This window comes from Canis lupus, chromosome 34, assembly GCF_011100685.1.
Source record: "Canis lupus familiaris isolate Mischka breed German Shepherd chromosome 34, alternate assembly UU_Cfam_GSD_1.0, whole genome shotgun sequence".
Taxonomy (NCBI): Eukaryota; Metazoa; Chordata; class Mammalia; order Carnivora; family Canidae; genus Canis; species Canis lupus.
Genome location: NC_049255.1, coordinates 15477092 through 15504978, shown reverse-complemented (window position 1 = coordinate 15504978; position 27887 = coordinate 15477092). Strand labels below are relative to the sequence as shown.

The following is a 27887-nucleotide window of genomic DNA, read 5'->3' as shown; positions in this document are numbered from 1 at the left end:
ATAGTTTGAAAAGAAGAAAGAAAGAGCCGATTTGTGTCCTTTACTTTTGTCAGGTTATGGAGAAAAAAAAAAAACACAAAACAAAAAGACAACGCTTTTTAGTTATATGAGATTTTGATTGGTTTTCAAGGACACTTGTAGATTAAGAACAATCAAAACAGAATAGGCATAAGCTTGAGTCAGAAAGATATTTCTCTTGATATCGCTCACATGTGGATGGCAATGATTCTCTGACAGACACCGTTTTCTAAAATGTAGTCACCCGAACACATCTGAATAACACAAAAGAGAAAGGAACATTTTGATGTGTTGAGGAAAGTTGTTTTGACAAATGTCAACGCCTGGGTCTTGCTGGCTGAGGCCTGTTGTTAACTTCCCAAGACTGCATGCATGCTATAGCTTATGCCACTCTGTCAGGGGAAATTGGACATACCCAACACAATTTCATTTCCATTTCTCTACAACATTACAAGTTTCCTTGGCAGCAAAATCACATATTCTTATCACAAAAATAAATGAGAGAAAAGAAGACATACATTCCTGTCAAGTTATGTCAAGACATATTTGGTATGTATTTCACTTTGCTATCACTGACAGCAAAGATGTCACGTATTCTTAACACAAAGTAAAGAAGTATTTTCCTTTTTTTCCCCCTGCTAGGCATCAATTTCATTTTATTCACTTACAAGCACCAGTGACAGGAAGGTGTCTTTTTAAAACAAAGCTTTTTAAAAAAGGCAAGAAAAAAAAAAGTTTTTGTGTTTTGCTGGATTTCTGAATGGACATATTGTACATGAATTTAATTTGACAATATCATAACAACCACAATAATAGTTATCTATCACCACTTTATTTTCCATTTTCACAGCACACATTCATTGTTCTGATTTACCTCTTTCCATGCATGTGATGAGATCTGGATTAAAATGAGTCATGAAGATGTTCATTTTCTGTTAAAGTGCCAATGGAATAAGAAGGAAAAAAAAGGAAAGAAGAAAGAAGGAAGGAAGGAGAGAAGAAAGAGAAATCAATTAGTTCACTCAAAAAGTGAGATGGGTTCTTAACACTAGATAAAACAAAAATCTTAAAAGACCTAAATGTAATATACTAGGGAAAGTTAACATTGAATTGTCATCTGGACAGTTCATATTGAGTGATTACCTTTTACTTCATTACGTTCTACTTAATTATGATATTTTGATAAACATGTATTAGGGTTTAATTCAGTGGAAGAATGCCTGCTTTAGCTACCTTCCTGGAAATGAGTGAAGCTCTTGCTTCTGAGAGTTGACACCCAGACCACCCTCATTGGGCCAACACCACTCAGGAAAGGTGGGGGTTTCCCCAGCCAGATTGCTCTGTCTTCCGGAGATTTTCCGGGAACAGTTGGCTTATTGCTGTTTGAATGACACAGTACTCCTTTAACTTATAAATCCATAGAATTTAAGTGAAGTGTTTTAGAGACTATTTCATCAAACAACCTAATTTTACAGCTTAAAAATGAAAACCTAAAGCGGCTGAGATCAAACAGACAGTTTGTAATCAAAGTTAAACTTAGAGGAATTCACATATTGAATTAGTAATGAAGAACCATTGAGATTTCTATGGAGGAAAGAATATGATAAATATGATGGGTGTACACCATTGTGTTTTAGATATTTAAATTTCATAGTCGAGAAAAGTTCTGAGAATCCATAGATCCCCAGATGTGCACACACATATGCACAAACAAAATGGGAAGGACCAAATATAATGTAAGTTTTCTACATGATAGTTACTGAATGCATACTAAAATTTCATATAAAAGATTTTTAATACAAAAAAAATTATAAAATTCTAAAGTTTCTCCATGACTGAAATTTAAATTACTCTCTGGAGATTCTGATTCCACAAGTCTACGTTGAGACCAGGTTTGGGGGGACTACTGATTTATTCCACTCTATCCTCCAAAGCAGGAAGCTTTCCCTTAATCTCTGAGAGACAATGGCACAGCCTCTGCTGGATGCCTGTTCCACTTGGGGCCCTTCCTCCTTGAAAAAGATTCAAAAAATCTGTGTCTGAAAAGACCTAGAGGTTTGGTGTCCAAAGATGGGCATCACAGGCTCAGCTCATTTTCTCACATATGAAAAAGGATTATAATAAGAAATTCCCATACCACAGGACTGTCATGAAGATTAAATGGGAGTATAAATGTGAAAATTTCCTTGTAATCTGTAAAACATTCTACAAATATTAGATACTGTTAATAGTATCCAGGAGCTAGCATTTGATTTACCAATTCTCTCAAGGGTTAAATTAATACAAAATAATGTCCTCCTCCCCCCAACATACACATACACACCATACATTAGTGCAAAATTTCTCAAAGCAGAACAGGCTACACCAGAGATATTTTGTCCCGGAAGGGACCCAAGGTTTGTCTGTCTGTTTGTTCATTTGTTTTGTGCTTTCTTCATTTTAACATTAACTGAATACCAAAGGGGCACCTTGGAATCATACAGTTATTTCTTCTAATCCTCATCAAGAAAAAAATACAATTGCTCTCCTTCTCCTGACTGGTGTTTATATTGTAGAATTACAAAGCACTCCATTTTTATGAACACCAAAAGCACAAATGAATTCAAGGCATTCCTCATTAGCACCCTGCAGCATTAGGCTGTGAATCTAACCTGTGTCAGAGATGGAAAGACACATTTCACTTCTAGATTCAGCTCCCCTATTCTACAGATGAGAAAGCAGAGACTTACTCACTGAAGAATGACTTACTCAACGTAACACACATCTCTCAGGCCTATGTTCTTTCTGAAATGTCACAGCCATGAGGGACTTATCCTGTTGCTCCTATCCTACCTGTGCATACTCTTTAACATGTACAAACAACACAGACCATGATCACATATCCATGTATCAAACCTATGAAGACAGCAAGGTGATACATGATAATCCTGCCTCTCTTCCTCCCTTGTACCTCTCCAGGGACCCGGTACATTCATTCATTGGTTCCTTCTTTTGTTGTTTCTCCTACTGATGCTTTCATTCAACAATCAAGTGATCCTCAAATATTTGGTGAACATCTATGTGCAAAGGCAAAGTAGGAAATAGAAAAAGCAAAGGCAGTGTGGAAGGGGACGCTTTTATATGTGGAAAACAAACCATCAACAGAAGTATAAAGGTCTGGTGCAAAATGCAAGAGTTAGAACAAGACAATCCATTTCAGTAATCCAAAGAATGATATAGATGAACAGAGAGTAAATTAAAGCAGCTCAAAAAAGAAAAGGTTAGTGAGAAATAAATATCCATTAAAAGCAAAAACAACAACAACAACAAAAAAAAAACAGCAAAACCAGTTAATCAAGGGCTCAGTAAAATTGGAGTTCCAAGATACCAGGCTCTGGTCTGTCTTATGCACTAGTGTAGCGTCAGTGCCTAGGAAATGAGTTGCATGCAGTGGGTGCTCAACACCTATGTGTGACCGAATGGTATAGGTGTAAGAGGTCCAGTCGCAGAAGCTACGCCCTCAGTGTCTAATCCAGGGATAGGAATTTTAATTCACAGTTAAGTTGATCTCAGATGCCGTACTTGTTGAATGTTTAACCGAGTATTGGGTCTTTTCATCATGGTTTTGGGGAAATGACAGAATTTGAAGAGTGATTCTTTCATTCCTGAAGAATGAAAATACACCATTTTTCAATGTTTCAATATTCTTTTTAAATTTTTTAAATATTTATTTATTTATTTTCAAGAGAGAGAGAGCAAATGAGTGCAGGGAAGGGGCAGAGGGTGAGAGAGTCTTAAGCAAACTGCATGCTGAGCTTGGAGCCCTACATGGGGCTTCATGCAGGGATGGATGCAGGGCTGGATCCCAAGACCCTGAAATAATGACCTGAGCCAAAACGAAGAGCCAGTCACTTAACTGACTGCATCACCCAAGCATCCCTCAATGTTTCAATATTCTTTTTATTTAAGATTGATTCATTTTAGAGGGGGTTGAAGGGCAGAGGGAGAGGGACAGAGAAAGTCCCCAAGCAGACTCCCCACTGGCATGGAACCCAAGTCAGGGCCCATCCCAGGACACCAAGATAATGACCTGAGATGAAACCAAGAGTCGTCATTCAACTGACTGAGCCACTCAGGTGCCCCTCAATATTTCAATATTCTTAAATAATTTTAATGTTCTGGGAAAAACAAACCATTAAAATATACATAAGAACATATTTAAAAGGGTGCACCTTTTTTTCCTTTTACCTCAGATTCCATCTAATATGGCTTGGCATGGTACTGCCCTTTATTCAAAATTTTGATATTTTTTCATCATGAATTTTTTGCATTAATTTTGATTTTAAAAAATATTGCATTAGGATAGTATTTATCTCAATTACAAGTTCACATTCCATACTGCCTTAAATTCTGTGCCAGGAGCTAGTATCTCACTTGCCTTAAGCTAATCCTAGCCTAAAGAGCAAGGCCATCCATGCTGCTTCCCTGACACCTTGCCTGGGCTTCTATACCTCAGGGTCAGGTAATCTACTGAAGAAGAACTTGAAGACAGAAGCTAGATGGAGAACCACTAGACAGATCCTAAGAAGTTAAGGAAAACTCATACTTTTAACAATCAAATTGAATTTCAAATGCGCGACAGTACATCCTAAAGGTGTTTATTAGTGTGAATTATTCTAATGCAGGGTCACTTTGTTTTTTATGTTTTTAAATGCTGTTTTTTCTCAAAACAAGTCATACATCTACCTTCTTGCCCAGTGCAACTATTTGTTACCTTCATACCTTTTCCACTAGTTAATATGAGAGAAGACAGGGTAAGAGTAAGAGACAGGAGAGACTGGTATGAGATAGGCATTCAGCTATCTCATGAAGATGAAGAAGGGGAACAAGTGGGAAGTACAATCTGTGAATAGACTCAGAAATCAGAAACTCTGGGGGTGCCTGGGTGGCCCAGTCGGTTAAGAATATGACTCTTAGAAAAAAGAAAAAAAGAATCTGACTCTTGATTTCAGCTCAGGTTATGATCTTGGTTATAAGATGCAGCCCCACATCACACTCCAAGTTCAGTGCAGAGTCTGCTTGTCCCTCTCCCTCTGCTCCTCTCCCTGCTCGTGCTCTCTCTCTCTCTCTCAAATAAATAAATAAATAAATAAATAAATAAATAAATAAAATCTTAAGGAAAAAAAAAGAAATCAGAAACTCTGACTGAAAAATGGTTTGAGAGTAGGAGGTCTGGGACTAGGAGGGGAAAGTGTTTGGAACTCATGATTCAGAACTGGTTGTCAATCTTCCCATCGTAGACTTAAGTGGAATTTGTTATGGGCAGAAATAATTCATTCCTGGGGATCCCTGGGTGGCGCAGCAGTTTAGCGCCTGCCTTTGGCCCAGGGCGTGATCCTGGAGTCCCGGGATCGAGTCCCGCATTGGGCTCCCTGCATGGAGTCGGCTTCTCCCTCTGCCTGTGTCTCTGCCTCTCTCTCTGTGTCTCTCATGAATAAATAAATAAAAGTCTTTAAAAAAAAACAATATATAAAATAAAAAAAAAGAAATAATTCATTCCTTTTAAAGGTCTAAAACACTATAACTGTGCAAGATAATTTTATTGTGTTTTTAAAACCAAATATAAAAATCCTACATGCACATGGTTTATAAAGTTAGAAAACATTACAATAGGGAAGGAAAATAACCCATAATCTTATCACCGGAAGATAATCACTATTAATATTTTATTACTTTCTTTATATTCTTATTACTAAATATATTTAATATCACACTTCATTTGTGGTTCTGTATGCTTTTGTATTTAATAGTAGATCTTGGGCATTTTCCTCACATCTTTAAAATTATTAATGTATATCATTTCTTTTTTAAAAGTTTTATATATTTATTTGAGAGAGAGAGAGAGAATGCAAACAGGGGGAGCAGAAGAGGGAGAAGGAGAAGCAGGCTCTCCACTGAGCAGGGAGTCCCACACGGGGCTCCATCTCAGGACCTGGGATCATGACCTGAGCCCAAGACAGATGCTTAACTGACTCGGCCACCCAGGCGCCCCTAATGTGTGTCATTTCTAATAACTGCATAATATTCCAGTGTATGGTTTTAACAGATCCCCTGTTACGGAACAGGCATTTAGTTTTCAATTCCTGCCCATTAAAAAATTCTGTAATAAATATCTTTGTGCATAATTCATTGGCTTAATTTTTGTCTATTGGTGTAGGCCAGATTTCTAAAAGTGGAAATAACGTTTTTATTTTTGAAGACGATAGGAATTTTTAGCTCTGTTTCAATTTAAGTTTGACTTAAACACTATTTCACACTTCATTATATATGCTCTCTACTAGTCTCTATGCTGATTTAGTGTCTATGAGAAATACCAAGGTTATAATAATTGGGAAAATGTATCGGTGAAAATGCTAAGAGCAGATGTTTCAATCAGAAGTTTTTCTGGTGAAATCAAATGCTATATTTGTTTTCTTTTGAATAAGATTCTTTGGGCTATTAAGGGTTGGCTTGTTTTTCCTAATGCTTTATTTATCTTTTTACATTATGCCCATGAAAACAAATAAGATTAGTGGAAATATAGCCCCCCTTTGTATTTCAACTCCTCAGATATTCATGGGTCCAAATCAGGGTTGGTGGTCTTGATCAGCTGCATTTAAAAGAAATGACTATATTTCTTGTTCTTCTCAATCTTAGCTAGTCTGGTATTTTTCAAAAAATGATTATGTAGACTAATTTCTAAGTATGTCCTCAAGCTGCTGGTTCTTGCTTTCATAGTTGGCTACCCCAGGGCTCCGTGAGCCACCTCTTGGTGGCCCCACACACTGGCTGGTCGCCAGGGCCTTCCCTTGGGTTTCTGTACAAGTCACCCTGGGACCAGATCCCTTAGGCTCATGAGAAGCAGAGATGGACAGAAAAGATGTTTTTCAAGAGCCATCCAGTGGCCAATTCGTTTAATGTAGTTGTTGTAGTTGAACCAATTTAATTATTGGTTCCATGACCCTCTTACCTCCCTTGCACCTGAAAATAATCAAGGCTAATCTTGTTTTCCATACTTACTTTGGGTCACACACTATGCTAATATCTTTATAAAACATCATCTATTAAATCCTCGAAGTGATTTTATGAAGTAGGTACTATTATTTCCATTTAACAGATAGGAAACTGAGGCCAAAAGTTCCCAGAGCTCAGACTTTAGTGTGCTGTGCAGTCAACACTCACACTCACTTTTACTCTAGGAATAGGCAGTATGTGTTACATGCCTGGTAACAAATTGAACTGACCCAATGAAGGAAAGAGATAAAAAGTTCCTCACTTAGTCTTTGGGGTGGAGGAGTGAGGAAGAGGCAGAGCGAAAACCAGTGTCAAAGTGGGACTTGTCTCATCTCCTTCCTGAGTCTCTCCTACCGCTTAGAAATTTCTCTGCCTGTCTCTCCATCCCCGACTCCAAAGCTTAGTGACCTCTTTCTGACTCAATTGCTCAAGTGCTCCTCTTTGACAACCTAATGCCTGCAACCCTTGCCCAGTACCTCACACTCTAACAATCCCCTTGGAGATTGAATGTGATGCTTCCTCTTTTGCCTCCTCAGAACGCCCTTCTCCCAAGACTAGCCTGCTCAGCTCAGGGTTCGCAAAGGGCCTACTAGTGCTGGGATGTACTACACATAACTGCTGCCCCAGCCTTTAATCATATCCAAGATTAAACTCCTTCAGGGAAGCAGCCTGTGGTTGTAGAAGAAGCTCCAGATCAGAGCACCGAAAGCCGGTTGCTTGTCCTCCATTTCCATGGACTCAGCAGACAGTTTTTGAGTGCTTCCTATGGACCTGGGGATTGCCTAGACAAAGAAAGAATGCCAACATAAGAAACCTGGGTCCCTGTCCTCAAGTAACTCCAATGGGGAGCCATGAAAATTTGATCAAGTAAACTAACTGGAATCTCAATTCTTTCATCTGTAGAAGGGTAACTAATAATATTTTCATGTTTTTTCCACATGTTCACTCAGATTGGTGGTATCCTCCTGTCCCATCTCTACCTCTGAAGGTGTTCTATCTCTCAGCTGCTAGAAGATTGCTATAAAAACAACACTAATGGTGCCACTTTCTTGGTTATGACCTTCAACAGAACTTTATCTACATTATGGTAATACTCTTACTTATTAGCCTGCCCTGTAAGACCTTGACACCTGCCTGCCCATCCTGCTTCAGCTCTCTCCATCCCAACTTGCCTCTGCATACAATCAGGTCAACTATTCCATGTTGTTTTGTCTCCTCTCCCTGAAACCTTTTCTGATTCCAAAGGCCACTCCTTTGGGTTCCCTCAATGTCCTGTGCTTATGTGTATCTATACTTCTCACTCCTTTAGTCTCCTCCACTTGACCATGACCTTTCGAGGACAGAAACTGTCCCTAACACAGTGTCTAGCTCATAGCAGGTGCTTAATAAATGCTTGTTGAATGAAAGGAGAAGGGAAAACCCCAAATGACTCTTAGGCTGTATGGAGTGGTTATATTTCAGCAGCTTGATCTTCCCAATGCTGCTTAAATAATCACACAACAGAACTATTGCTTGGTTATGTACAATCCCCATGGTGGAGGCAAGTAAATACCTCCAGGTATCTTGCTGCTCCATGGGATGCTTGAATCCTATGATTGCCCACACTTCTCAAACGAACATTCATTCTAGCGCTAGAGATCTCCTGGGTTACTGTGGCTCAGATTATCATTTTAAAAGTATGGATAATTCCATGAGATAGAGCCATGAATGACCCATCTAAAAATGACTCAGTACCTAAAACCTTTGCTATCTTGGCACCAGCATACAGGGCAGACAGCCAACACAGCAGGACAATAGGCCAGGACAATAGGTAACTCAAGACAAAGAAGTAGGGAGGATTTTTTTGGGAATTGGGTTGTGATACAGGGGACTTCAGAGAGTCCCAAAGTTGTGTCTAGTTCTAGTTTCTTTTTGTCAGCCAACTCCAGAAATACAGTCTTCATCACCATTCTCGTAGTCCCTTCACTTCTACCCTGCCCAGCTGATTCTCCTGGGACGCCTTGGCCCAGATCTCTTCTTAATTGGCTAATTCCCAAGAAAAGGCCTTGATCAGAAAACCAGCTCACAAAACCATCTCTGGTTCTAGTCCCACTCTGGTTGATCCCACGAGCCTGTAAAATTTTTCTTTTTTCTTTTTTTTAAAATTTTTCTATGATAGGAGATAGGAGTTGGATTCCTCTGTGAAAAAACTCATGGCTGCCCTCTATCCCACCAGGTCACTCACTAAAGCCATAGCCAAGAATCTTTTGACTTCATAACCTACGAGTCATGAACCATGAGAGCCTCTTAGCATGAGCATCTGCTTCATCTGTAAAAAGAAATAGAGATAGCCATTTAAAATAGGCTCTTCTTTAAATCTTGGATCTAATTTTAGAAGTTCTATTTTTTCTTCCACTTATATACTCTTTTTCTCTCTCTGTCCTGCTCCCTCACACATGCGTGCACGTGCGTGCACGCACACACACACACACACACACACACACAAGTACCTTGATTGTTACATCTTTGTTCATGCTGGTCTAACTGCAAGGGTTTACTTAGACCCAATTTGTCCTTCTAAGTCAACTTAAACATATTTCTTCCATGCTCTTTCAGCACACTCCTCCCCCAATACTCATTCTTAACACTCACTGCACTGTTTTCAAATGGTGTATTAATGTGTCTTTCTCCAGTCTAGGTCCCAAGCATCTTAGAGAACGGGTCATACTGTATTTGGCTCTGCCTCAGTATCTGGCTCATAATAGACACTCAGTAAATACTGGCTGAGCCCAACAATTCCATGGAGCTTTTTCTGACCATGGCAGCTAGTGTCAATTCCTCCCTTCGTTCAGCTCCCATTGCATGTATTAATCAGGACTGTGCAGTTTGTGCCTAAATTATTATTAAGTTGCTTCATACTCTGTAAGTGCTGCTCTTGCAGTTAGATTCTCAAGGCTGGAGATCACGTCATACATTCCTTCTGTCATCCCCTCAGTGCCTAGAAGTGCTAGATGGAGAGTGGCACAAAAAGCAGTTGAGTTGTTTGCTTCCTTAGAAAGGAAGGGTTAGCCACATACTGGTCATGAACCACAACAGAACAGAGGGGCTTAAAGAATTATGTGGCCTCTGATTTTCCCAGAAGTGGTACTGTCCTCATCAACTATGATGGGTTTCAGTTTTTGCAATAAGTTCGCATTTTCTGAGGACCTTCTATGAGCGAGGCATTTTAGGGAACATGTTACATACATTAAGCTACTGGATTTTCATGAAAACACTGTAGGGCGGGAATCTTTGTCCCCATTTTACACATGAGGAAATTGAAATTGTAGCATTTAGTGACTTGAGCAACGCCATCCAGTAGGTAGAGAAGATCCAAGAGTCAACTTCAGTTCTATGAGACCTTACAGCTTGTACTTGTTTCAGGCAATAGAGTTTAGCCTGGCCAAGCACTCTCTGGTTCATCTTTTCTATTGTTCCTCAATCATGGCAAAGATCTTACCGTATGTGTCTCCTCTCTGGCCCAGAGAACTCAAAAGAGGCCATGTTGGTGTCGGTTTTCCAGGGTGACTGAATTTCTCTTGGTGAGCCTGGATGTCCAGTTTGTCTTGGGGTCATGGAAAGCTTAGAGACTCCTAAAACAATCTGGTTTACCCAGAGTCCAAGAGGTTGGGAGTGACCTAGGGCCAGCAAGGAGGCCCCCAAGGGTCAGTGCTAATTGGAGCAGATGCCCCAGAGGTACATAGCCCAGACTGTTCCCAAGGAGTTCAGCTGGAACCAGATTGCCTCAGGAATGTGAGTGAGGCAAACAACTGCTTGATTGTTTGAGCCCCTACACTTGGTACAGGGTGCAGCTTCCAAGCTAAATGTAGGCCAACAGGATTTCTGAAAACTGTTTGCAAAGCTGAACGCAACACTTCCTTCATTTGCATTTAAAAAATAAACTCAGCCTTGAAATGGGCATTAGCCAAGCCCTTCCTGAAAATTGAGAGTGTAATGGTATAGCTCTCTGTTCCCCAACTGTTCCTCTCCCCAGTTTGCTTGTAAGCAGAGGTTTTTTTGTTTGTTTGTTTTATAAGTCTCTCTTTCCATTAAAATCTAGCTCAAGACCTTGAACAATGAACTGCAGCCTTTTTTCTTCTAAGGTGAAACTGTCTTCACTGAAGGACTTGTAGGTAGTACTAGAACTTCTCTGCAGCGTTATTTTTAAACTTTCATCTCGGATGGCCTGCGTCTTAAGCACAGGTTCATAATATCCCCAATCCATAATGATCGTCATTCGTAAATTAAGCCTAGGACAGCACCTCAACATCCCTTTTGCTATCATAGTGGGGAGGCTCATTGTCAATCAGAAATGGTCAACAGTTTCTCCTGGCTAGCCCATCTGCTACTGCCTTCTCGTCCCCACGTCACAGGTACATGTGGTCAAGTGAGAGTATCATGCAACATTTACTGGTTTTGAAGAAAGTGGTTGCTCCATTATTTGCCTTCTGTAGCCCTTGCGTTTGATACAGTCTAAAAAGTAAGAATGTGAGAATAATAAAATACAAACTTGAAAATTTTCATTTTCTTTTTCAACCCAATCATAATATTCTCATTTTTTCCAAAATCAAACTCTGTAAAAATACCAGAACATGACACCCTGGATCTCATGGACTTTATCGCAGGGATAAATATATCTGTATGCAGTGAGTTGATACATATGAATTATGGTTCCTAGATGAGTTTTGAAGACGAACTTGATCTTTTTTTTTTTTTTTTTCTCCTCCTGGACTTTATCTATGCCACTTCCTTAGGCATCAAAGATGACACCACTGAGTTGATTGTTCTCTGTGGGCAGGTGTGGCTGAAATGGACAATACTAATCAACACATGGCCAGTGCACTTATAAATTTTATGATAGGGACAGTTTTCAGAAACCTGTTCTTTTTCCCCTCCAAATTTAAAACATGTTCCTTTTCTCTAAAGCTAACATTTATCATCCCATAAGATGGAGTTTTCAAAGGAAGCATTAGATAGAGACATTGCGTAGATATTCTTGCCTCAGATGAGTAAATAATTATCATATTTAACTGATTTCAGTACAGTTTTGGGTTGTGCTCGCATATTTGTTTGGTGGTATTATTTATAAAAACTATGATTCTGTTGGAATAACCGGTTGGGGGAGAGGAAGACCTATCTGGAAAAGTTTGAATTGTTTTCTGTGTCTTTAATCAAATTAGTTATAAATGATATGCCATGTCACATGATGTGTGAGATTTTGCTGTCAGAAACACACACACACACACACACACATAATGCTTTGTGGTTGAATTCACTCAGGCTTCATTTTAAATCATGTAGGTCTCTGAGCCATTTCCACCAAAATGTGGTAAAATGCAGAAGTTGGCAATTCAATTTTATTCAGCCTTTCAAGAAGGAAGGCCCAGATAAGCTTTGCTTGTTCATGTCAGTGATAATATTCATCAGTGAGGCCTAAATCTAATTCTGTAGGCTTGCTACTGCTTTGTTGTACTGTCATTTCTGAACCTCAATCTCTTCTCTCTCTCTCTCCCTCTCTCCCTCTCTTTTTTAATCACAGCAAAAAGTTTCTTAAGGGCTTAACTTACAGCCAAGTGCCAGCTCCCCCATTTAATTTGTCCTGCTTCCCCACAGCACTTGTACTTTATGTTCAGGCAGAGGTGAGGTCAGTTCTCAGGGCCCGGCTCTCTGGACACCCTCAATGATGACCTCATTAGAGTCACAGATGTTTGCTGCACTTCGGGAGATCTGGAAAAAACAGAGCAGTAAACTAGGCCAGCTTGCAGTAAGGCTGTTACCCACAATTCAAGATAAAATGCTGGATAGTTCCCACTAGGTTCTGGTCGGCTAGGAAACAGCAACTTATTAATCTTGTGTCAGAGAGCCAGCCAGCTGCAGCCGTGGCAGCCACCATATTTTACCACCAACTCCATGTCTGGACAGCCATTGTCTTTTTTTTATGAAAAAACTCTACAAATCAGCTGCGTTCTCTCTCTCCCTGTCCCTCTCCGTTCCCCCTTTAACTTAGCAAAGCCCCTGCTTGTCCTCCTTGGAGAAATGGCCCTCCAGCCCTGAGAGAGTTCGGGTGCGTCGTCAATCCTGTGGTTGGTTTACTAATTCAGAGAGACTGCTTACTTTCCAACTTTAATGATATTCCCTCAGCATATCACTTTGGTTGCCTGGCGACCGGATTTGAGCTAGGCCTCTCATTTGATTCCCACACATCAGACCCTGAAAAGCACTTTTTTTTTCCCCGTCCCTCAGCTTTTGATTCTTTCTCCTCTGAAACCCTTCCCCCTGCGGTGTCAGTATGGGTGGGCAGAGCGGTGGTAGAAGGAGGGCAAGGGTGAGGGGCGGCCTATAGCGCACTGGTCACACATCAAGGCCTCCAAACAAAGCCTCCAGGAACCCTTCCTGACGAACACAAATTCCCCTCAGAAAAAGCAAATTTGGCTTTCCCTTCCTAGTATGGGTGTCATTTTAAGACTTTCCTCAGATACTTTATTAAATCTGATGCTTTTCATTGTTTTTCACGCCGCCTCTCACAAAAGACTTCCTCTTATCAACAAGTTGCCATAGGGGTAAGCAAACAGATTGCGAAGAACGGAAATAATCGCATAAACACGGGCCTCTTAGCCATGTCCTCACAGGTTTTGATATTATAAGGTACATGTTAGCGTAAGAATTGTCTCTCTTCATTTACTGTAGCGCACTGCTTTTCCCATGATGGAGAAATGTTTTATGCTAAAATCCGCATGCTAACATCCAAAGCGTTCCTGCAAAAGAAGATGGGGAATTTGTCCCTTTTGGTCTTTTTCAAGGAAAATAGAGATGCTTCCATCTATTGTCTGAAAAGGCTCAAGTGAAAAAAATTGCAATGATCACATGTATGGGTGTTTTATGGGTGAGGTGACTAAAAAAAGGAAGACTGTAAAAGCAAAATTCATATGATGTGCCATTTGAGTTTTGCCATGATATCATTTCAATTATTTGAGTGAAATTGTATATGTTGCGATCATTTCCTCAAAAGAGCACAGTAACAAAAACTAGTTGGAGTGCTTAATGAGTTACTTCGTTTTACTGGCTAAGAGTTAGTGCATAACCATAGCGACCCACACGGATTTCAAGTATCTATGTATATGGTTTATGAAAGTATATAAATACATGTCTATACACGTAGACATGTATTTGTAGATTCCTCTTGAAATATTAAAATTTCCACATGTGTGTCTTTTTTTGATGATCAGTCTATTGTAAAATGTAGTTCAAATATCCTTGTTAGAGTTTATTTTCTCACAGATCCCTGAAGGATTTGCTCATGTAACTCTCATTCTCGTGTGCAAATCCCCTGTGTATTGATGGGAGAATGGACTTCTAATTCCACACTAGAAATGAAAGTAGGATTCTTAACCTTTACTCTCTTGTTGTTGAACTTATATAAAGCCAACAAAAGTTCTTTACCCTTCCCTCAGCAATGATTAAAAATGTGTACAAAGTTACTATTTTTCCAGTGACAGTTTTTGGATTCCTCCCCATATACTCACACCTCCCTCCGTTTCCTACACTTACAGGATCTACTACCTGCTATGGTATTACTTACTCTGTTATTAGGTGATTGAGGCAGATGGCTACATACTGTATACTTGTACACGTGAAAAAAGAATGTTTTTAGATTAGTGTCTAAGCTTCATTTCTCTTCTGTTCAAAGTTGTAATTAATACATTATTTGCATTTTAGCTGCGCAGATGGGCAAAACAGATATCTATTTATAAATTCCATTGATTCAGTTATTCTAATATTTGGTAGTATTATATTTCATATATGCCAAGAACATTCTGATTTTTGTTTATTCAATAGCTACTGGAATATGGATGTTGAATGAATACCACATAAAATATTTTGATGGTAAGAGCTAATAAAACAAGATAAGCAGGCTCCTTTAAATTTTGTTTTTTCCTTCTGTATTGAAAGATTGCTAGATCAGAACATGATGATAAAATTCAATATAAAGATATATTCGACATAAAAATTCAGTATAACCACCCTAATGCCAGCATCTCATATTTGGGCTGTGTTTAAGGAGGTAGAGGGTCAAGTGGAAAAGAAAATCTAATTGGTTGCTGAGGGTGGAGGAATGTTTGGATACTCAAGGAAGGGTGAGTGTGATGACTGGACTAGCTTAGATAACTGTGAGGAGTATCTCAAATATCCTTAAAAAAAAAAAAAAAAAAAAAGCTAAAACTCCCAATAGAGAGTTGACCTGAGCTTCTGTGACTTTTCATCAATAAAATATTTAAAATATTAGAAAATCAATGTCATGGTCTTTCCTTAATTAAATGTAAAGGACAATTGTTATTCTGTTTGCTCTTCCCTCTACTTCCTCATGCTAATTGAATCTGAACTAAAAATTGTAAAAAACAAGAACACCTTAAGAAAGGATTTCCTTAAAATATTTTCAATCTTGCAAATATCAAGTTTCTAAAAATCCTGTGATGGAAACCTGATCATTTCTAGTTCCTTTTCAGAGAGTAGACCACTGGCTAGGCATTTATTTTTGGATGCTTGCCTAAATCGTTTTGTCTGTAATTCCCACCACTGCTAGCAACTCACCTAGGCTGCAGAACTGCCCTCTCATTCTAGAGACCCTTGTACATACGAAAGGAACAGAGATCATGAATAGAGAATGGATGTTGTTTCACTCTTTTTCTCTGTAAGAGACAAAACAAAATCACATCTGAGTTTGGAAAAATAAAGGCTTATGGATCTTGTTAACAAATGGATAGCCATTAGAAATTTAGAATTATTTTACTGTTAGTTATTTCATGGTGACAAGGTATGCATTTATGTAAGATGAAAGAACAGGGAGAAATAAAATATCTTGGACTTATGATTACTGACCCAAATGAGTGCTTCGTTTGTTAAGAACTAATGATGACATATTAATATTATCATCAGCATACACATAACATTGTTGCATTAAAAATAGTGAACATGTCACACTCGCAAGTGGCACCTGCCTCTTATTTGTACACTACTCTTGTAAACAATGCCTATAAATGATGAGATGTATAATTAGGAAAAGAACAGGGAAATGGAGAAACCTGGAGATGTGTCCTTAACCTTGTCATAGCAACCTGAGCCTCAGTTTCCTTGGCTGCGAAGCCAGGGAACTATCATAGAAAAACTTCAAATAATCCTTACTATTTTCCTTTTGCTGTGTGGTTCTGTGGTCTCTATGAGGAAGGTCTTTCATAATGATAGTTCACATTGATATGTCACAGAGAGGAAAAGAAGGTTCATGAGCTTGTGTGTATGTTTAAGAACCACAGGAATATCTCAGCCTTTCTAACATGATGCCACACAAATGGGTCTATATGGTGAATATCTGCATAATCAGTTTTTAAAATAAAAGTTCATGAGAGAAGAAAAGGAAATAGAAAAAAAAGAAAACACCACCCAATGTAGACTCCCAGAAGAAACCGGAAACCCCTCAATTTACTTCTCTTTGTGCATCTAAAGCTTTGAAAAGTCCAAACAGACTTCTTTTTGAACATTTCTAGCAGATCTCACTGTTCCTGTTGTTGCATGCACTGCGTTTAAATTCTCAGCACAGATGAACACAGCCCAGCGGAAGTTCTAATCCTCAAAAAGTAGACAAATAACAGGGAAACTCCAACGGCCCCTTAATACAGCTGAGCTCTCAGGCCTCCCCGGGATGCGGGATTCTGAGTGGTGCTGGAGTTGGGGTTGCTATTTTGTTTGTCCCCATGAGCCCCACCTCAGCGTGCCGATGCACTGATGTAAGAATTCTAAATGAGCTTGCTCAGAAGGGCCCAGATTAGCCGGGTTGCTAGGATCTCACCATTCCAACCCCCTTTTCCACTTCAGTGGACTGAGCTTTTGACACTATGAAAAGCACCATTTAAAATTAATTAAAGCTTCTTATTTGGTACCAAATCTCATCACTGCCGACTACATTTAATATGTTTTATGTGTGGCTCTAAGTCCCTGTAGCATCATGTGTTGTATGATCCTGCAATGAAGCAGCTGCAAGTTAGAAAACACAGAAGCAACCCAAATTTAGCTCTTTGGTTTTTTATATGGTGTGTTAAACTGCAAAGCTAGTCTTCCAGTCTCCTGGGTCATGCAAATTTCATTGAATGAGAGAATGGTGTGCCGTCTGGACTTGAAGGCAGGAAACCTGAGTTCTAGTCCTGCTCAGTCACTAATCTGTTACGATGATGGGCAAGACATAGTTCCTTTCAAAACTTCAGTCTCCTCATCTGTAAAAGAAAGGGGCTGGTCTACAATCTCCGACCTGGCACTCAGTGTGAATGTTTTCGGATTCTGAATGTAGGAGGCAGGACTGTGTTACAGGTTAGTTTGGCAAATTTTGGAGTCAAACCAATCTGGGCTTAAATCTCAGTTTAATAACTTTCCATTACAACACTGAACAAGTGACCTAATCTCCCAAACCCCCGGTTTCATCGTCCGTAAGATGGAGTCAATAATTATATCTCCCTTCAAGACATTTTGTCATCTATATAGGTCACAAGTTATTTCAAGTCTATTAGCTTCAAATGACTTATGAATATTTTTCTCCAAAAGTCAGAGACCAACTTGTCCATCTCATTATTTTTTTTTTCAAAAAAAATAACCAGTGTCAATTAGACTCAATAATAATAGTAACAATAATGTCTCTTTAAGGCGCAGGAAAGTCTTACGGGCAGACAAAGGGTAGAAAAACCTTAAAAAAAAAGAACTATGACAAAAATAATACATGTAATTTGCTTGACTAAACCCAGTCTGAGTTTTATCTGTCTCCAGGCATCTTGATTTTTTTTTATGATGTCATTTTTAATACAGTTTGTTCCCATTGCCAAATTATATAATGTATTTGTTTGGGCTATTGCAATCCTCTCTCAATCTTCTATGCACTTTGATTTAACAGGAGGGAAAAAAAGTAAAATCTGAGAAGAATAGAATAATGATTATCATGAATTGTATACCAGAAGATTTGTATATGTAGGAGACAAAGTCTTTTTTTTTATTGATTGGTGATTCACATAAGAAATATATGCTTGTATAGAACGAATCTCAATGTATAAGTAATCCAGTACCTGAATATCTCTTAAAGATTTAGCAAAATATGCCACATTTGTTATTCATGAAGAAAAAAAAAAACACGACATTTTAACAAATAGGGAGTTTCTTAAAACACCATTGTATTTTCATATTTTTATATTTTTATATTGCTTACACTCTGAAATACAGTTTTAGAAGCATCACAATAAAAACTCCACAGTGGAAGAATAATAGATTGACATACACGGTAAGTGGTGAGTAGCCTTCCATTTACCTGATGTAGCAGCTAAAAACACACAGTGATCACTCTATTATTAACGCTTTAGGCAAAGTCAGGAATCATTCCATGTTTTCAACAAGTGGTTAATTTAAACTGGAAAATTCTTTGGTTAAAGTATTTTGTTGAACTGTCCTGGATGAAAATGCTCTGTGGAGTTTTTCACCTAACTGCAGCTTTCATTTTTAGATATTGATTGGAAAGTTTATCAGATTTATGTTAGGTTCTTAATTCTAAAAATTTTGTCAAGTTACTACCTCTGCCTCTCAGTTTGCTCCTCTATAAAATGGGAAACATAATAATGTAATATAATAATGATGATGATAACTATCTTGTGAGGTGGTTGTGGTATGGAAATTCATGTAGCATATTTGCAGTATCTGCTATATACGCAGTGCCAGCCATATATGCAGGTCTTTAGTAAATGGTGTCTCCCATCCTTGCTATTATGGCTGGGCATTCACATGGTTTAAACATTATTGTGCATTATCACAAGGTTGATCATTGTGCATTATCCGGTTGATCCGGACCATCCCCACCAACATTATGTATAGTTTGGTTTACTAGGAAGTCATAACAAAGCTCTGAGAAACATATGATTATTTCAAAAAGCACTAGAATGCTTTTCTCAGTGTGGGAGTCCTACCAACATAAGGTATTTTCTTGGAGGAGCAAATAAAACTTTCCATGCATAGAACCAGCCTTAACATTTAATAGCCAGCATACAGCTACTTTCAAAAGAAAGCCCTACTGTTCTGGATCTTTTGTTTCCTGGGTATGACTGAGAATCCCTGTGTATGACTGAGATCAACAGCCAGATATCCAGCAACTGGCAGATCAATTACTATTTCTTTCTAATGTTGCTGTTTGCAACTTAGCAAAATACTAGTATGTTTGCATGGTCCTCTACTTAGGTAAAACCATGAATTAATTGATCAAAGAACCAAATAGAAGTGAGGAGGGAAAAGATATACAGTTACTAGGTACACTTTAAAAAAGAAAATAAATGTAAGTGTTTATTCCCTCTGGCAGATGATAACAGAATATTCATTCAATTTATATTTTAGTTGTGTATGTTTCTTTGTATCTTTTTTCTCCCCAACGTTTATCACAAAAATATTTTATGAACTTCAACTTGACTATTAAATGTTTTCAATAACAAAAAGATATATTGTGTTTCTTAATGTATTGCTCTAATAATACAAACTAGTAGTGGTGAAAGACAACTGTGGACAAGAAATTTGAAAAAAAAATTAAAGTATGCCTCCAAATAGAACATTTTGTTGCTAAATACTCCTTTCATTAAAATTATTACAAATAAGTGTGCTTCTAAAAATATATACACATATGCATATGCAGAAGTCTTGACATATCATTCAACATTTATTATTTTTGCGATAATGTAAAAGATAACATTGATACTAATTGCTTTTTTCCTCCTATTTGGTGGTTAAAATGTTAACCACCAGAAAGGAATTACTGAAATTCTGTTATCAAGCATGCCATAAGCAAACTTTTCTGGTTTTGCTCTGAGAATCTCTAATAATATAAAACAGATAATTAATCTTTGGACCTGTAACTTTAGAAGAAAGGTGGTTTTACTTCTCATAAGTGTGGTAAGAATGAAGTAGACTCACTAATACCTTCTCATAGTTAGTAAAAGAAAAATGATCTTTCAAATAATTTCAACCCAGAGTCAATATGTCACTAACAAAGGGATCCAAGATCCATATAACTTGTACTGAATTAGATACAAATGAATAAAGTTTTTATAAATCAAAATACAACAAAGCAGTCCATTTGCACATCAACTTTCCAAATTAATGTTACTAGTAAAGGATACCTGAATCAAAGTGGTAAAACTATCCTCCTACCAGGATTACACATATTCAAACAGTGATATTAAAATTAAGAATTATCTATTATAATTGTAGTCAAATAATTGCCCATAGAGAGTCCAAAATTAAATGCTGGGTTAGTTTGATATATAACTGATGAATTTATTATTTCTCAGGTGATGTTTCTGTGTTTGCCACTCACATGATCAATATGTCCCCTTTTGTTAAGCTCCACTTTGAACACAGATTTGCCTCAAATAAATCTTTAAAGAGAAATGCAGTGAAAGAACACATTTTCCTTCCCTGTCAGAATAGAATCAACAAAGAAATAATCCTTTGTTGCAGGTTAAAAAAAAAAAAAATTCTCCCTACTCTTGTCCCTTCTACCCCAAAGTGTAGAAACCCCTGCTTCTCTTGTTTTCCTAAACAACTCTTTTAAAAACATCAATCCCCCTGTAGGCTTTAGGAAGTTTGCTGATCCTATCAGTTTAGGAGCAACTACATTCACAGGAAGGCCTGGTACCCAGGATCATTGTCTCCTCTCTGAAAGCTGGATGAAGACATCAGATTCTCTGCCTGTCATTGGTGTATGACTGATCTTAAATAACTGGATACTAAAAACTGATAGGTCCGTACATATTTCACCTTTAAGTTGCTAAAAATAATTTCTACCATGTGCCAGTTGCCTCTTCAAATGCTGGCTCAAATATCAGAGTACCTATGGATTAAATTAAAGTTTTCTGGTCATTGAGAGAAGATCAATCCCTAATTTTGAATTCAATATCCAAATTCTGAACATCCTCAGCTCAAAGAATGAGATTGCAGCTCAATTTGACATAGTTGAAAGAGTATCAGTGATTTCACATTTACAGGTTGTTGAAATGCTTCAGATTTGAAAAGAGATTTATTTCCTGTGTAAAGGGGTGAAAACTTCATTAGCCATCAAAAAAAAAAAAAAAAAAAAAAAGATACTCCCCGCTTTGTCGTTTTGGAAGGAGGAAGGAAAGAAGGATATTGCAATGACCATATCAGATCTTAAGCTTTGGGAGCTTTTCACCTGTGCCAGGTGAGGAAGAGAGAGGGAAATTCCCTTATTTGGCCAGAAGAATGAATACTAGGTTCTGCTGGTTAATTAGGCAATTAGTATAAATAGCTGGTATGGTCCAAACAGCTCCAGGGGAAAAGTTCTTAGAGCCAAGATAAGCGAGGTATGTTTTCCCTGACTTCATAAAGGTACTAGAAGAGGACTAAAGAAAAAATCAGATCTTCATAATTTTGTGTACTTGATCTCAAGCAGTATGAACAATAAGCAAATAAATTAGTATATTTTAATCCATTAAGGTAATGTAAGAAAGGGCAAAGAAGAACACATCTATTTAAAAAAAACAAAAAACAAAAAACAAAAAACAGAATCTTTCCTCTGAAGTGAACCCCGCACTACTGAGCTTAAAGACCCCGGTGCCTCATTCATCCTCCTGACCTAACCCCTCTGACCTCTTAGAAACCTAATACATTTCCTATTTCATTCATACACCCCGGAAGACTCTTCTTTATATGGTATGTAGTATTTCCTTACTTTACTACCAATCAGAAAGTCACTATACTCTAATGCGCATAGAATGAGTTGTGTCTCTTGTTTCAGTATGGATGGAACTTGATATCAAAATTAAAACACAAAACAGAGGTAAATTTTTACAAGCCAGGTAATGTCAAGTGAATATAGGGGAAAACAGTTTTCCAAATGTAAAGAGTGATACCAATTAGGGAATTATTTCAATTCAATTGTTTTCTCTAAGTGTCTATTTTCACTAGGAAATAAAATGGACTTTTTGTAGATTATGCTTTATTTTGGAAGTGCAACAATATAAGAACTAAATACTTAAATAAAAATAATACAGAAAAAAACTCTATCTTTCATCCATGATATATGCATTCTAAATTCTTTGCAGGAATTCTAAATTATATGGCAGACCTGATTTTCTTTGAGTAACTAAGTCACAATAAATGGTTTGGGGTATCAATTTCTTAAATGTGCTTGATTTGCTAAGAAAGGAATCATTAAACCAAATATTAACCAGCTTACCATCATATATGGAGGGTAGAGAGTAGGTTATATTTTTCAAATTCACCATTTCAAACACCCCCTTCTCTACCCCACAATCCAGTCCTCAGTATAGAGGAGGAAGAAAGAAGGAGCTCTACTTAACTCAAGTTAATTCTGTTTAATTCCACATATTTTATCAAAATGTTTAATTTAGAGGTAATAATTTAGCTTAAAGATAGCTGTTGAGACAAACTAGATGTGTTAAAGAAGTTGATACCAAAAATGTTGAGTGTCAGTGAAACTTAGCTGAAAGCCAGTAGGATTGGACATCTAATGGCGATTAAGTATGCTATAAATTTAAATCTTTGAAATAGTTGTTGAGATTTATTCAGGCAGACAAACAAAGATAACAAAAGTCTTTTGTGTGTTTGTCAGTCATTTCCACTCCTCTGTTGTTGTGGTGTCAAATAATGTCAGTTATTTAAGGGCAATTACTGTAATTTTAAATTCTCAACAAATTAAACTATAAAGACTAAAAGTCCAAGAAGGACCCTACTCATTTTTCTACCACATTTTCCATCTTCCATTTTTAAAGGTAAGTTTTAATTGTTTGAATGTTTAGAGAGGAAAAAAAAAACACCAACAATTTTTTTGTCTATTGGTATTTTTTTTCTACCCATGTTTGGATGTTTCTTTTTCACTGAGTTACATTTTACACAATTTTTCCAATGGCACTACGCTTTTTTTGGTTGAGTAAGTGGAATGATGTTTAATTAAACTTCATTCACTTTTTTAAAATATTGAAGTAGCTATATTTTTAGTCCTCTCATATTTCATATATACAATTTAATAAACTTAGGTTAGGGTCTAGGAAAAAATTGTACAAGGAAGCAAAATAGATCTTGAGATGAGTGAGAAAAATACGCATTTAAATTGTGTTTGATAATAGAACGTTCTACCAATAAAAAAATCTTGAAAATGAAATGTAAGCATAATTAATTTGAATGGGATCATTAAAGTAGTTTCATAAAATAATTTAAAGTGAAGGAGGAAAATAATTACCTCCCATCATCTTTAAGCTATGTTGACAAAGTTTAAATGTTACATAATTTAAGAGGAAGGATTCAATACATTTTATATTTCATGAGATCTTTTTTTAAGATTTAGAGCAGCATCTAGGATTTCTTTGCAGTAATAAAGACAATGATCCATTATGTTCTTCTATTACTAATTATTCTGTAAAGATTGTCTGTTCCAAAAGATAATTAGAAAGGGTGAAATTTAATTCCATTAAACAGAACTCAGCTGGGACATAATGAAATTTTGCTGTGAAGTTGAAGACTTTGAAGCCAAATAAAAAGCTTTTACATAGATAGAGCAAATGAGATTGTAAAACTCGCACCTTATTCATGCAGAGTATATTTAAGACATAGTAGGATAGGATTTGTTTACTCATGATAAGTTTCAAGTGTTCAGTTAGCACAAACATTCATAAAATCTATTCCTTCACTTTGAGAATTTTAGTGATGGACAAAGGTACTTTTAGATTTTAGGTTTGTTCATTTATTCAATAATAATATTTTGCATATCTTCTTTATACCTGACTCCAGACAAGATACAAAGAGTACCAAGATTAATAGGGAAATAGTGGTTGTTCTGAAGAAGCCCACTGTCTAGTCCTTCTCTGATGACATATCGAGTCTATTTCATTTAGCAATAACATGTAAAGAGTCTACAGTAAAGACTTGAGCTTAACAGAGTTTTATTAAGCTCTTACTTTGGATGGCTGAAAGGTTTGCACAAGGTGGAGCAGACTCAGTGCTTGTTCTCAGAGAATATATCATCCAAAAGAGGCAGTCACCTGGACTTGTAAGTGCAACAGAATTCTAATAGACTTACAAAGATCTTTATTCCCTTGCTAAACCCTTTTCTATCACCAATTTACTCACCCTTGCATCATGCTCACTATGTTCTCCTTAGCTCTTAAATATATCTTTCCTCTGGACTTGAAACATGTTGGTAAGTACTGCATTGATTGTGTTCACTTCTGTTTCCTTCATACCAAGTATGTGTCTAGCATGTAATACATGCTCAATTAGTACTAAAAGATAAAGATGACCACAGGATATTGATGATACCTAGCCCTCACAGCAAAAGCAATGACCACACTAGCCCATGAGTAGGTGAAAATAGAGCTCCAAACAATTTTATTTTTCAAAAAGCATGGAATTGGTGAGAGAAGAAATAGGATTTCAAATCAGGTCTAGATAGCTCCACAGACCTGTTCTTTCCAAATACTGGAAGAGTTGTGCCACTACACGGGACTCTAGGCAATTGAGAAGGTGAAGCCAGTAGTGTTGTGCTTTAAAATAATAGAATATTTCTTTTAGTTCTATGTGGAGCAGAGTGAAGCAGAGTAGAGGAGGAGCCCCACTAGGAGTGGCATTGACAAAAGAAAATGGACCTACAAAGAAAACTAGAAAATTCATGAATATGTGGACACTAAACAACATGCTACTGAACAACCAAGGGGTCAAACTAAAAATTAAAAGAAAAATCAATAAGAAAAATCAGTAATTACCTTGAGACAAATAAAAATGAAATTGAAACATACCAAAATTTGGGGGATGCAGCAAGAGCACATCTAAAAGGCAATTTCATAGTTATAAATGCCTACCTCAAAAAACAAGAAAAACTTGAACCAAAAATTGTAACTCTACACCTGAAGAAACTAGAAAGAGAACGAAGACCAAAGTTAGTAGAAAGTAGAAAATAACAAAGATTAAAACAGAAATAAATGATATAGAGACCAAAAAGATAGTAGAAAAGATCAGTGAAACTAAAAACTGATTCTTTGAAAAGATAAACAAAATTGACAAATCTTTAGCTAGATTCATCAAAAGAAAGAGAGGACTCAAGTAAATAAAATTAGAAATGAAAGGGAAATTGCAATTATCATCACAGAAATCCAAAGGATCATAATAGACTAGTATCAACAATTAGACACTAACCAATTTGAAAACTTAAAATAAATGGATATATTCTTAGAAACATACAACCTACCAAGACTGAATCATGATGAAATAAATAATCTGAGCAGACTAATTTCTAGTAAGGAGATTGAATCAGTAATCAAAAATCTCCCAACAAATGAAAGTCCAAGACCAACAGCTTCACTAGTGAATTCTACCAAACATTGGAAGAAAAATTAATACCATTTCTTCTCAAACTTCCAAAAAGTATAAGAGAAAAAAAAAAGTATAAGAGAGAATTCTTTCAAATGCATCTTATAAAGCCAGCATTATCCTGATAAAAACAGACACGGATGTCACCGGAAGAGAAAATTACAGGCCAATATCCCTCATGAATGAACTTAGATGCAAAAATCTTCAAAAAAAATTAACAGACTAAATTCAACAATATTTTAGAAGATTATACACCATGATTGGAGTGGGATTTATTCTAGGGATGCAAGAATTGTTCAACATCCACAAATGAGTCGATGTGATATATACCACATTAACAAGATGAAAGGTAAGAATTATATGACCATCTCAATAGATACAGAAAAACATTTGGCAAAATGTGCCATGTATTTATGATAAAGTCTCATCAAAGAAGGTATAGAGAGGCCATATCTCAACATAATAAAGGCCATAAACGTCAAGTACATTGCTAACACTGTACTCAATGGTAAAAAGCTGAAAACTTTTTCTCTAAGGTTAGGAGCAAAACAAGGCTGCCTATTCTTGCCACTTTTATTAAACATAGTTTTGGAAGTCTTAGCCAGAAGAGTTAGGCAAAAAAAGGGGGTGGGGAGGCATCCAGTTTAGAAAGGAAACAGTCAAACTGTCACTATTTGCAAATGACATATTATATTTTGAAAACCCTAAAGACTCATAAAAAAGTTGTTGGAACTAATAAACAAATTCAGTGAAATTGCAAGATACAAAATGTATATGCAAAGATCAGTGCATTTCAATACACTAACAAAGAACTATCAGAAAGAGCAACTAAGAAAACAATTCCATTTGCAATGGCATAAAGCCTAATAAAATACCTGGGAACAAATTTAACCAAGTAGGTGAAAACCACTGTATGTTGAAAACTACAAGGCATTAATGAAATAAATTGAAGAGGACACAAACAAATGTGAAAGTATTCTGTGTTCATGGATTAGAAGAATTTACATTGTTAAAATGTCTATACTACCCAAAGCAATATAAAAATTCAAATGTAATCCCTTCAAAATTCCAATGGTGGCATTTTTCACAGAAACCAAACAAAAAAATCCTAAAATTTGTATGGAATCATAAAAGACTAAATAGCCAAAGCAATCTCGAGAAAGAACAGAGCTGAAAGCATCACACTTCCTAATTTCAAACTATTTTACAAAGCTGTAGCAATTAAAACAGCAGAGTATTGGCACTTAAAACAGTCATGTTGATCAATGGTAGAATAGAGAGCCCAGAAATAAACCTGTGTATATATAATCAATTAATTTATGACAAAGAGTCAAGAATTACAATGGGGAAAGGACATTCTCTTCAATAAATGATATTGGGAAAATTGGACAACCGCATGCAAAATGATGAAATGGACCACTGTCTTACACCATACACAAAAAATTAAAGTGGATTAAAGACTCAAATGTAAGACTTGGAATCATAAAATTCCTAGAAGAAAACAAAGGTAGTAAGATCCTTCACATAAGTCGTGGCAATAAGTTTTTTTGTATCTGACACCAAAAGCAAAAACAACAAAAGCAGAAACAAACAAGTGGGAATACATCAAACTAAAAAGCTTCTCCCCAGTCATGGAAGCCATCAGCAAATGAAAAGGCAACCTATTGAATGGGAGTAAATATTTTTAAATTATATATCTGATAAGAGGTTAGTATCCAAAATATAGTAAGAACTTGTACAATTCAATAGTAAACAAAAAAACAAACAATCCAATTAAAAATGAGCAGAAGATCTGAGTAGGCATTTTTTTCAAAGAAAACATACAAATGGCTAATAGACATGTGAAGAGAAAAGATGCGTAACATCACTAAGCACCAGGAAAAGGCAAATCAAAACCATGATGAGATATCACCTCACACTTGTCAGAACAGGTATTATCGAAAAGACTGAATATAACAAGTATTGTCAAGGATTTGGAGAAAAGGGAACCTTATACACTGTTGATGGGAATATAAACTTTCCACTATGGAAAACAGTACAAGGTTCCTCCAAAAGTTACAAATAGAGGAACGCCTGGGTGGCACAGTTGGTTAAGCATCTGACTCTTGGTTTCAGTTCAGGTAGTGACCTCAGGGTTGTGAGATCAAGCCCCGTATCACTCTCTGTGCTCAGCATAGAGTCTGCTTGAGTTTATCTTGCCCTCCCCCTCTACCCTTGCCCCCTGATTTCTCTATAAATAAATTATATATATATATATATATATATATATATATATATATATATTTTTTTTTTTTTAATGAGAACTATTACATGATCCAGCAATTCTACTTCTAGGTATTTACCTGGAGAAAATGAAAACACGGACTTGAAAAGATATGCACCCCCATGTTCATTGCAGCATTATTTACAGG

The 27887-nt window shown here is 36.8% G+C and overlaps 1 long non-coding RNA gene across 2 annotated transcripts; it reads right to left on the bottom strand.

Moving 5' to 3' along the window:
* Positions 1–116: 116 nt before the first annotated feature.
* LOC102153896 lies at positions 117–27887 on the bottom strand. 2 transcript variants are annotated; one of them, XR_005383543.1, is made up of 6 exons: positions 27819–27880; positions 15658–15755; positions 12636–12795; positions 9275–9358; positions 893–950; positions 117–272 (listed from the first exon to the last, which is right to left on the bottom strand). It is a non-coding gene; the product is annotated as an uncharacterized LOC102153896 (long non-coding RNA). The 2 variants fall into 2 exon arrangements; XR_005383542.1 differs by lacking the exon at positions 15658–15755 and having other exon boundaries at positions 27819–27887.